Below are 12,164 nucleotides of genomic sequence, written 5' to 3' on the forward strand. Positions count from 1 at the left end.
GATGTTGTGAAACTTGAAAGGGTTCAGAAAAGATTTACAAGGATATTGCAAGGGTTGGAGGATCTGAGCTACAGGGAGAGGCTGAACAGGCTGGGGCTGTTTTCCTTGGAGCGTCGGAGGCTGAGGGGTGACCTTATAGAGGTTTACAAAATTATGAGAGGCATGGATAGGATAAATAGACAAAGTATTTTCCCTGTGGTCGGGACGTCCAGAACCAGAGGGCATAGGTTTAGGATGAGAGGGGAAAGATATAAAAGACACCTAAGGGGCAATTTTTCACGCAGAGGGTGGTATGTGTATGGAATGAGCTGCCAGAGGATGTGGTGGAGGCTGGTACAATTGCAACATTTAAGAGACATTTGGATGGGTATATGAATAGGAAGGGTTTGGAGTGATATGGGCCGGGTGCTGGCAGGTGGGACTAGATTGAGTTGGGATATCTGGTCAGCATGGACAGGTTGGACCGAAGGGTATGTTTCCAGGCTGTACATCTCTATGACTCCATGACTCTATTCTGTACAAAATCATAACTCTTTACCTAGTGTATTCTCGTAATGCCAAGTTTGTGGGCGTTTTTTTGTCCAAATCCTCCTTAGGCTACTTTGGTGGCTTTAATACTTGGTTGATCTGAAGATTACCTTGCTGGATATCATTGAGGGGCCTAAAAGACTCACTTTAGATTTATTAGGCCCGGTTTGAGTGTCCTCCATCTTAGCCTGGGCAGGGCAATGCCATGAATTGCATCATTGATAGGTAACAATCAGGGATGCTGCCAGTGACAGTGGTGAGAAGAAGATCACTGTCATCCTGAGAAGGCTGGAAGGTTTACATTTCAAGATATGATGAAATCTATGGTTATCAAGCTGTGATTGAGGCTATATAAAAGATAACAAATCTATTGCAGCTCAGTAGTATCAGTTGATGAGTCCACTGTACAGTAGACAAGAAGAAGGAAGCGATCAGATTCAGAATCTGAAAATAAAATAAAATAAAACAACTGTTTCTGTTACTCCAAGATCAACACCATTTCAACCATCACAAGCAGCGCTAAGGAGGTTCTCCAGAATTATGTCAATTTTGGTGAACACCAACCCCATGGAACTTTTGTTTCTTCTATTCTGCTGTTGGCTGGGGATCAGGCTCAGTCCTAAGAGAAGAAAATTTGAAATACTTTGTAAGAAGCTTAGAGTTTTAATAAACCTTGTGACTGAGTTTGTTGACCATATTGTGAACTTCTGAACCAATTTCTAAAGTCTGTCTTAATTGTATCAGCCATTAACTGTGTAATTTATTGTCTATAATTGACTGCAATTTGCCTGATAATTCATATTCAACACATGTTAATTGTGGGTTTTAAGCATATGAGTGGTTAATTTTGTTTGATTACTGTATAATGAAAGTTTCTTTTTAACCCATGGAATATTTTGGCATCACGTCTTTAATTTTAAAAATCTGAGATTTTGAAGTTTTTCTACTTTAAAACAAAACAGAAATTGTAACAATGGACCCCTGTTACTTTCTGAGATGACACCTCAGCCATTCCAGTTATCTGTGGGAATGCAAATTACTGGAATATTGAGAAACCCAAAAAGCAAATTTGAGACTGGAATTGAGATAACAAGATGTAATTTGATGTCCTCAGTTTAGGCTATCATTACAACAATTAGACATTGCCTAGCTTCTGTTTGTGTTGCAATGGAAGCTGGGATATTGACCATTAAGTCATTAGTCAAGTCAACAAATGTTCTTCTGATGTTGGCATCACTTCAATGTTGGATAGAATGAGTTCAAGTTCTTCCAAAGTATTGCACCAAGTTGGATCCAGAACCCTTCTAGGTAGTGTTATGATTGAACCCCTCAAAACAATTCAAGAAGGTAGCCTAGAGCCCAACGTTTGTAGTTGTTTTAAGCAGGGCTGATCAAGCCACTCAGTTTTAAACAAAACAAAATTTATTTACAGACTACTGAATGAAACACCAGAAAAAGAAAACAGAACTTAGAATAACTATTTGAAAACTCGACTGACATGGCATTCCCGCAACTTAACAAAGAACTGTTCTGATTTCCTTCAACATTCCATAACTACACCCTTTGGCAAAAAGGTAAATTCAAACACAGGTTCTTACAGGAGAGAGAGAGATTGCAGAGAGGATCAGCCCGGGATCATTGGCTGAAACATGAAATCTCTTTTTTTTCCAGCAGCTTCCAACAGATTGCTGCTCCATCCCCAGCAGTTTCTTGAGTCCCCAGCTAAAACTAAACCAAACTAGAAAAATCCCTTAACTGGGAGAACTGGCCACTCTCCTTTCATTGTACAAGTGTTTTAAAAAGTCCTAAAAGCCCTTTTCCCTAATTGCTGCCTTTGGCAGCATCTGTTAGCCATAATCAAAGTGGCTTAATCCCAGACAAATCGAAGGCTCTGCCTTTTAAAACCCATTTTAAAAAAAACCAAGGACAACATAACCTTGCGAAAGGAACAGCATCATCATGGTAGTGACAGATTTCTGCTGAAAATGTGTTGCTGGAAAAGCGCAGCAGGTCAGGCAGCATCCAAGGAACAGGAGAATCGACGTTTCGGGCATAAGTCCTTCTTCAGGAATCTCTCCTGATCTCCAGCATCTGCAGCCCTCACTTTCTCTCTGATCTCCAGCATCTGCAGCCCTCACTTTCTCTCAGTGACAGATTTCTGGCAGGTTAGTCAATATACTAAACATTTCATTGTACGTGTACTCCCCAAAGCATTCAATTTCATAGCAGAATGTATGGATCATCTTGTAATCTGGAAATCTAGTAGCTGAATACTCAATTCCCCTGATCAGATGCCTGATTGACTCACGACCTCCCTCGAAGCTACTCTTTAAATTATGGTGCCAATATCTGAGCAAGTAATTGTTAATAGTAGTTGTTAATAATAGTATCTTGTTCTTCTTGATCTTTCTTCTGTTCTGTAAACATTCAATGATAGTAGTACTTGGTATCCAACTTAGGAAACTTGCAAGTGTGGAGTTGTGATGAAGTGGGAGGGTTAATGGGACAATACTGTGGTGCTCACTAACACTCAGTTTATATATTGGGAGGGATTATAGGTTAAGAGGGCAGTGCAATGTTAGAAGTAGATTAGACTGGAGCATAATTTTCTACTGTCTTAGCTTCACTTCTTAGCCATAACCTAAGGAATATCTGGTCCAGTTGTAGTCATCACTTCCTTCACCATGGAGTGAGTAAATTAACTGGATACCTTAGGTTGTGCATTACCTTGTTATGCAACCGTGTATTGTGACCATGAACATGGTGCAATGAGCTACGTTGATGTGGCTATCATGGTTGACAGTATGTGCAGGCTGCGAAATATACATACGATGCTTGAAGGAGTGGGAAATGTAGCTGGTGAGGTGAACTCGAAATGGCAGTTATGAGTTGTTTGGTGAATGTCTGAAGCCTTATGGGTTGTACAGGGAGTGTGCCTGGCAGTGCAGTTGATAGGATGTGGTAAAGAATAAGAATTCACTGATCTTGACCACTACAGTGAGATCAACAAACCTTTTCCAGCATTGTATCCAGATTCTTAGAGGGATAGTCTTTGTCTTAAACCTGGATCTAGAACTAGAAGTTATAGTTTAAAAGTAGGGAGTCACTCATTAATACAGAGATGAGGAAATATTTTTTTCTCTCAGAGAGTTGTGAGTCTTTGGAATTCCCTTCCTCAAAAGGCAGTGGATTTGGAAACTTTAAATAACTTTAAGGCAGAGGAAGCTGGTTTCATATATACCAAGAGAATGAATTATTGGGGATATGCGGGAATGCAGAGTTGAGAATAAAATCATATCAGGTATGATTTAATTGAATGCCACAGCAAGCTTGAAAAGTCGAGTAGCCTATTCTTATTCCTTGATCATAAATTCACATGTTCACCTCAACCTCTATCTGCTTCCACTTTCTGTTCTGGAGGCCCTCCTGCACTCCTTGTGTAAATAGGGCACCTCTCCTCCTGCTCTTTTCCTGTACCAGGGCGTTCAAGACTGCATCAGAAAATCTAGGAACCCATCGTCTGCCATGTTGTGCCATTTTAAGTTCTCCCTATAGGTTAGACAATTCTTCCCACTGATGTCTGCAGCCACACTGCAGGTTTTCCTTAACTACTGTAGGCTAGCTTTAAGAGGTAATAGACTCATACAACTTGACCACCTTGCAACCACTCAACGGGACATTCAGCACCACACTGCACCTCATCATTAGCTGGTAGTATAAAATTCCCAGAGCTACTGAATTTTTATCTGCAAGTGCCATAATCTTCTGAAGTACCTGTATGAACATGGTATCAATATGACTCAAACATTCCTGCGAAAACACGAACAAACTGATAGTTAGAGGAGCCCTGTAGAAATAGCATTGCTAAGAAGTCATACATGCTTCCACATCTTGAATAGTCAAGACTAAACATGCCATTTGTTGCACAATGTTGAACTCTCAGTAAAGCTCAGAAATACATTACTTTCTGTTTTTCATTTTTGTAGATACTGATTAACATTGAAGTGATCATGAATATAGTAAGAAAATGAAATTGCATGCAGAATCTAAAATATGTAAGTGAGATATGCTTATATAGAGCCAGCTCCATGAGAGATAAATTCACAGGGTGTTGTTAAAAATAACCCTCAGTAGTCAAATATGATTATAATTTCACACTTACTAAGTACTCAGTTCCTACTGAGAGTGAGCATTCTTATCTAAACCTCAATTATCTCTATGTAGTAGCACTAAGTAATACAGACCAGGAGATGTTAACATTCAACTGTGCTTTGCGCTATGTTAGCTAGGAGGCAATTGGAATGCTACAATCAGTATCTGTTCCCATGCTCAGGAGGAATAAAATCACTTCTAATTGTTATATAACCCTCCCTCTCTTTTTATGTGTCCTTGTATAGACGTTAGATTAAAAACAGCTAGCTCGAAATGTGACGGTTGAAAGATGGACAATGTTCAATGAAAAGAGCTGTTAATAACCAATGCTATAATGTCAAGAATAGCCCAGGGTCACTTTTGCAAGAAGTTAGCCAGTTCCATACAAGTCTCTCTCTATCTCCTTGAGAATGCACCTTAAACACTAAATTTGATCAGCTCATGAATGTTTTCATAGGAAAATAAACAGGTCTTGCATTCTGGAAGTCTATTCTGCCATCTAATCAGATCACAATTAACTGACATATCACCTTCTGCCTTTAATCCAGATCCCTTGACACCAGTCACATTATCAGGCTTAAACTCTGTCGAAGTCTTCATCAGAACACGTGGTCTAACCCAAATGTCTCCCACCCAGTCAAGCCCTACAAAAATTTTCCCAAGCACCTGGGTTCAATTCCCGCCTCAGGCGACTGACTGTATGGAGTTTGCACGTTCTCCCCGTGTCTGCGTGGGTTTCCTCCGGGTGCTCCGGTTTCCTCCCACAGTCCAAAGATGTGCAGGTCAGGTGAATTGGCCATGCTAAATTGCCCGTAGTGTTAGGTAAGGGGTAAATGCAGGGGTATGGGTGGGTTACGCTTCGGCGGGTCGGTGTGGACTTGTTGGGCCGAAGGGCCTGTTTCCACACTGTAAAGTAATCTAATCTAATAATCTAATCACATTTTCCCTGAGTATCATTACTTGTTCCTTCAGTTCCCTTTCCATTTAACTTGCCCTTTCTGTAATCTTACAATTCATATTGTTAAGTTTCCTGTCTACAGTCATTCTACTCCCTTCAAAACCATCACATCATCCTTGACAAAATCTCTGATCCATTTGCGAACGTGCAGCCCTCCACTCCCTCCGCTCCAACCCAACCTCACTATCAAACCAGCAGACAAGGGAGGCGTGGTAGTAGTAGACTGCTGCCCTGACTTCAACTTGCCTTTCTTCTCTAACAAAGTTAAATGTTTGTATGATTATAGTCACCTCCCCAGGTCTGAGTCCATCTCTCCCTCTACCAAATTCATGAACAATTTCTACAAGTCTGTAACCATGGGGCAATAATCAACAAAAATCAATTGTCATTATCAACCACTCCAATAGAATTTGATTTTTCATCTTGTTCAGAATTCCTCAATATCTTTTCTTAGTTGTCTAGCTATCTGGAACTTATTTATTGTCGTCCCATTCATGGCTGTTCAAGTAATACCTTAATAAGACCATAAGACATAGGAGCTGAAAATGTGTTGCTGGAAACGCGCAGCAGGTCAGGCAGCATCCAAGGAGCACGAGAATCAACGTTGAGGCTAAACACCAGCTCGCAGACACCTCCACCTACTGTCCCCTTGACCATGACTCCACCTCTCACCACCAAACCATCATCTCCCAGACCATCCATAACCTCATCACCTCAGAGGATCTCCCATCCACCGCCTCCAACCTCATAGTCCCACAACCCGCACTGCCCGTTTCTACATCCTGCCCAAAATCCACATTTTCCAAATGCCCACTCTGTCCAGGCCATTCAGTATTCTACAAGTTTCAATCATCCTTCTAAACTCCATCAAGTATAGTCCCAGAGTCCTCAAACTTTCCTCATGTGATAAGCCTTTTATTCCTGCATCATCCTTGTGAACCTCCTCTGCAACCGTTCTTGCTTGAGCTATGGGGCTCAAAATTGCTCACAATATTCTAAATGTAACTAGACTCTTTAAAAAAAACAGAGCCTTACAAAGCCTCAGAAGTACATCCATGCTTTTATGTTCTAGACCTGTCCAAACAAATGACAACATTGTATTTGCCTTCCTGACTACTGACTCAACATGCACATTTACCTTAAGAGAAACCTGGACCAAGACTACCAAGTCCCTTTGCATTTCAGATTTCTGAATTTTCACCCCATTTAGAAAATAGTCCATGCCTCTCTTCTTCCTACCAAAGTGAATGACCTCATACTTTCCTAATTGCATTTCATTTGCCATTTCTTTGCCCACTCTCCTATCCTGTCTAAATCTTTCTGCAGCCTCCCCACCTTCTCAATACTACCTGCCCCTTCACTTACCTTTGTATCATCTGCAAACTTAGTCAGAATGTCCTCAGTTCCTTCATCCAGATCATTCATGTATAAAGTGAAAAGTTGTGGTCCCTATACCGACCCCTGTGGAACACCACTAGTTACTGCTTTCCGTCCTGAGAAAGACCCTTTTTTCCCCACTCTCTGCCTACTGCCAGACAGCCAATTTTCTATTCACACTAATACCTGGCCTCTAACACCATAGGCCCTTATCTTACTCAGCAGCCTCCTGTGTGACACCTTTTAGAAGTCCAGATACATAACATCCATTGACTCTCCTTGGTCTACCCTGCTCATTACCTCCTCAAAGAATTCTAACAGATTTGTCAGGCATGACCTCCCCCTAATGAAACCATTGCCCTATTATACCATGAACTTCTAAGTATTCAGAAATCTCATCCTTCGCAATGGACTTCAAAATCTTACCAACGACTGAGGGCAGGCTAATCACCCTACAATTTTCCATCTTTTGCCTTACTCACTTCTTAAACAGGTGGGTTACATTATAAATTTTCCAGTCCTCTGAGACCCTCCCTGACTCCAGTGATGTCTGAAAGATCACTATTAAAGCCTCCACTATCTCTTCAGCTTTCTCCTGCAGTACTCTAGGGTGTAGCCCATTTGATCCAGGCAATTTATTCACTTTCAGACCTTTCAGTTTTTTCTAGCACCTTTTCCTTGGTGATGGCTACCATACTCATCTTTGCTACGCCCCCCCCCCCCCCACCCCGCCCCAACCCTGACTTTCTTGAACTTTTGGGATATTACTCATGTCTTCCACTGAGCGACTTTCTTGAATTTTTGGGATATTACTTATGTCTTCCACTGTGAAGATTGACTCAAAGTACTTATTCAATTCCTCTGCCATTTATTTGTTCCCCATTACTGAGGAAGTTAGAAAACCACAAAGGGATCAGTTCCATGTTTTACTTCTCTTTCAAGGCATACTGGGAACTCAAGGGTTAAACATTCCATAACCAAAGAGACTCACTGCAGTATCAATTGCATGTCTGTCCTCTTACAGAATAGACAAAAAAACTCAGTAGGGAGGAGGCTGACTGAAGTCGAGAAAAGGAATCCATTGGAACTACACATGTGGATTCCTCTTCAGCCTCAGGCAAAAATATTTGTTGTCCCACGACAAGACTGATAGCCTTGGCCACAACCCTGTTAAACTGCCTCCTGCTCCCATTATCTTGGTTCCCCTCCGTATTAGAGCTGAAAATGTGTTGCTGGAAAAGCGCAGCAGGTCAGGCAGCATCCAAGGAACAGGAGAATCGACGTTTTGGGCATAAGCCCTTCTTCAGCTGTGGTCTCCAGCATCTGCAGTCCTCACTTTCCCCTCCGTATTAGCATAGGTATGTGAATTCCCCATTGAGAACAGGCAAAGCCCTTCTGTTTTAATCTCTTCCCATCAACATATGATTATGAAGAATACGATAACCAGTCCCTGTAATCCATCCACTAGTTATCACAGGGCATCGACAATCACCGAGGCTTATAAAATTATAATTGCCCATCTTAAACAATGTAATGACAATCAACCATTTGACTTATAGACATTTTGTATTATTCTTATAAAAAGTACTGCCTTTGTGTGTCAAGCAGAGATTCGTGGAGAAGTGACACCACAAGTAGATGCATGACTACTTTTGGGGACATTGAGAATCTCTCGCCGGCTGTCCAATAATAAAGCAGCTACCGTTGTACTGAAACTTGTGTTGTCTGTATTTGTGGTACAAAATATACATCAACATTACTACTTCTCCAGCATCATTTTCCAGTGGCCCAATGTCTATTTGTGCCTCTCTTTTGCCTTAAATATATCTATTGCACTCTAGCACTCTTTCTAATATTACTGGCTAGCTTACCCACGTATTTAATCTTTGTCACCCTCACTTCTTTCTTTGTTGAGCTTTGCCAACTACTCAAATACAGTAATGTTTCACTATTGTTTATTTGTTTCTAATTCAATTCAATGAACAATCAAACATCATGAGTGATAGCTTACTATCATAAACAGGTATGTAACTAATTTATTTGGGGTGGATTGTGATGGTGGTAGGGATCATAGACGTTCATCTAGAAATGGATAAACCTGCACCAGAGTGTGTTCTTTTTCAGAGAAACATCCAAGTTTTTGCTCAGGGGGACAAAAATAATACATAATGACAGAGATGAAGACAACTAGAGAGAAGGGAATAAACCCATAATCTGTAATTATATGAGCAGTGCGAGTTGTATGTTTTAAATTATCATAGAACATTACAGGACAGATGGATTGAGTCTGTGTTAGGCTTTTCACTGAATGAAAATAGCTTTTCTTTATTTACTCCATCTGAACCTGTCACATTTTTCATAAAACTAACATACCTCCACTTGGTTTTCATCACCTAACAAGAAAAAGGATATTTATAAGTGTTAAAACATCACCCTGCAATTACGCATGATATTTGTGAGTACACATATTGAATATTGTGTGTGCAGTTTATGGGCCAGGCCAGACCCCTCAAAACATTTCAAAAATGTAGCCCAGACCTTAACTTTGTGGGTCATTTAAAACAGATGTAAAGTGGATATTCCAGGAGAGTTTATTTACAAGATTACTGAATGAAACACAAACAAAGGTGAACAGAATATAGAATAACTTAACCTATCCAAAAACCCAACGGATTATCCCAACTTAGTGATGCTGTTCCCAATACTTGCAACAATCCCCATAAACACCGCTTGGCACAAAAGGTAAAATCAAACACAGATTCTTACAGGAGAGAAGTCAGAGAGAGAACAGCATGGACCTGCTTCTTTCAGTCCAGCAGCTTTTTCAATACTACTGCTAAAAATCAAACCAAACCAGAAAAAATGCTGACCTGGGAGAACTGGCCATTCCCCTTTCATTGTACAAGTGTTTTTTTTTTAACTTGAAAGCCTGTTGTCTGAGGCGCTATCTGTTAGCTATAATCAGACTGGCCCTAAAACCCTTCAACTTAGACTTCTCAGAGTCTGGTGACCTCTTTGAAAGAAATACCAAGGACAACATAACCTTGTTAAAGGAGCAGCATCGTCACATATTGTTTTGTCTCCTTACCTGAGAAAGGATATGCTTACCCTTGAAGGAATGCAATGCATGCTCACCAGAATGTTTCCTGGGATGAGGGGGTGCAGTGCAGAAGAACTATATTCCCTCGAAGTTAGAAGAGTCAGAAATGACAATGCAAGTTTTGTGAAAGAATTTTCCTTGGCTGGTGGCCAAGAACCCAGGACCACAGTCTCAGAATAAAAGGTTGGCCACTTAGAAGTGAAGTGACGGGAAGTTTCTTCACTCAAAAGGTTGTGAATCTTTGGACTTCTCTGATCCTTAGAGCACTGGATGTTCAGTCCATAAATATCTTAAATCCATGTAGGAGTAGAAGCAGGCTATTCAGTCCATGGAGTCAGCTCTGCAGTTCAACTTATTTTCTAATCAACCTTTTCAGAGATTACACAGCTCTGGAGCAGGTGGGACTTGAACCCAGGCCTCCCAGTCCAGGGATAGGGATACTAACAGATTCAAAGTGCATCAGTAGAGCGCGATCTGGGAGGGATCTTTGTGCATGAATCTCATAGTAGGAATGAAGGTGCAGCATACAATAGAAAAGGCAAATAGAATCCTGGCATTCATTGCAAAACAACTGGATTACAGAAGTAAAGAAATGCTGTTATAATTATATAAGACATTGGTGAGACCACACCTGGACCACACCTATGTCCAGTTTAGTCTCCTGAATTGAGAGAGGATGTGGTAGCACTTGAGGCAGTCCAAATAAGGCTCAACAGATTGAGTCCATAGATGAAAGGATTTTTGTATAAGAAACAGTTGAATCACTTGGGCTTATACTCATTGAAGTTCAGAAGAGTGAGGGAAGATTTGATTCAGATACATAAAATGCTAAAGGGGATTACTGTGGTGGACATTTGAGCACATGTTCCCACTTGTGGATCAGTCTCAAACAAGAGGTCAAACATATAGCGTGAAAGACGGTTGGTTCAAAACTGAAATGAGCATTGTGTATTTGTGGAACTCACTGCCCCAGAGTGCAGTGGAGACAGAATCAATCAACAGATTCAAGACAGAAATAGATATGTTTCTGATAAAGGACTATGGGGTGCAGGCAGAGAGTGGAATTGAGACCAGGATAAGATCAGCCATGATCATGTCAAATGGGAGAGTAGGCTCAAAGAGCTGATTCCTATGCTCCTACGATCCATTACGGCAAAAGAGTGAGGTCATGATAATGCTCAACTCCTCTTCCCTTTTCCCATAACCCTTGTTTCCTCTTGCAATTAAAAATCTCATCCTTGACTAACTTAACAACTCAACATCCACAGCTGTCTATCATAAGAATTTCATAGACTCACAATCTTCGGAAATTAAACTTTTCCTCATCCTCATGTTTCAAAAGATGACTAAGATTATATTCTCTCCTCCTAGATGTTCTCACAAAGTGAATGATTTTTCCACATCTACCTCACAAGCCAATAAGAATCTTGTATTTTTCAATAATGTTGCCTCACATTCTTCTAAATTCCAATGAGTACAGCCTCAGTTTATTCAACTGCTCATCATAAAATAATCTTCCCAAGCCTGGCATCAATCTAATAAACTTTCTTTGGTCTGCCACAAATACTAATATATCTTTCCTTCCATAAGGGGATGAAAACTGTCCACAGTTTTCTGGTTGTGTTTTGTGGAGTGCCTTATGTAGTCATAGAGTCATAGAGATGTACAGCATGGAAACAGACCCTTCGGTCCAACCTGTCCACGCCGAGCAGATATCCCAACGCAATCTAGTCCCACCTGCCAGCACCCGGCCCATATCACTTCAAACCCTTCCTATTCATATACCCATCCAAATGCCTCTTAAATGTTGCAATTGTACCATCCTCCACCACATCCTCTGGCAGCTCATTCCATACACGTACCACCCTCTGCATGAAAACGTTGCCCCTTAGGTCTCTTTTATATCTTTTCCCTCTCACCCTAAACCTATGCCCTCTAGTTCTGGACTCCCCGATCCCAGGGAAAAGACTTCGCCTATATACCTTATCCATGCCCCTCATAATTTTGTAAACCTCTATAAGGTCACCCCTCAGCCTCCAATGCTCCAGG

This window comes from Chiloscyllium plagiosum, chromosome 14 (assembly GCF_004010195.1).
Source record: "Chiloscyllium plagiosum isolate BGI_BamShark_2017 chromosome 14, ASM401019v2, whole genome shotgun sequence".
Taxonomy (NCBI): Eukaryota; Metazoa; Chordata; class Chondrichthyes; order Orectolobiformes; family Hemiscylliidae; genus Chiloscyllium; species Chiloscyllium plagiosum.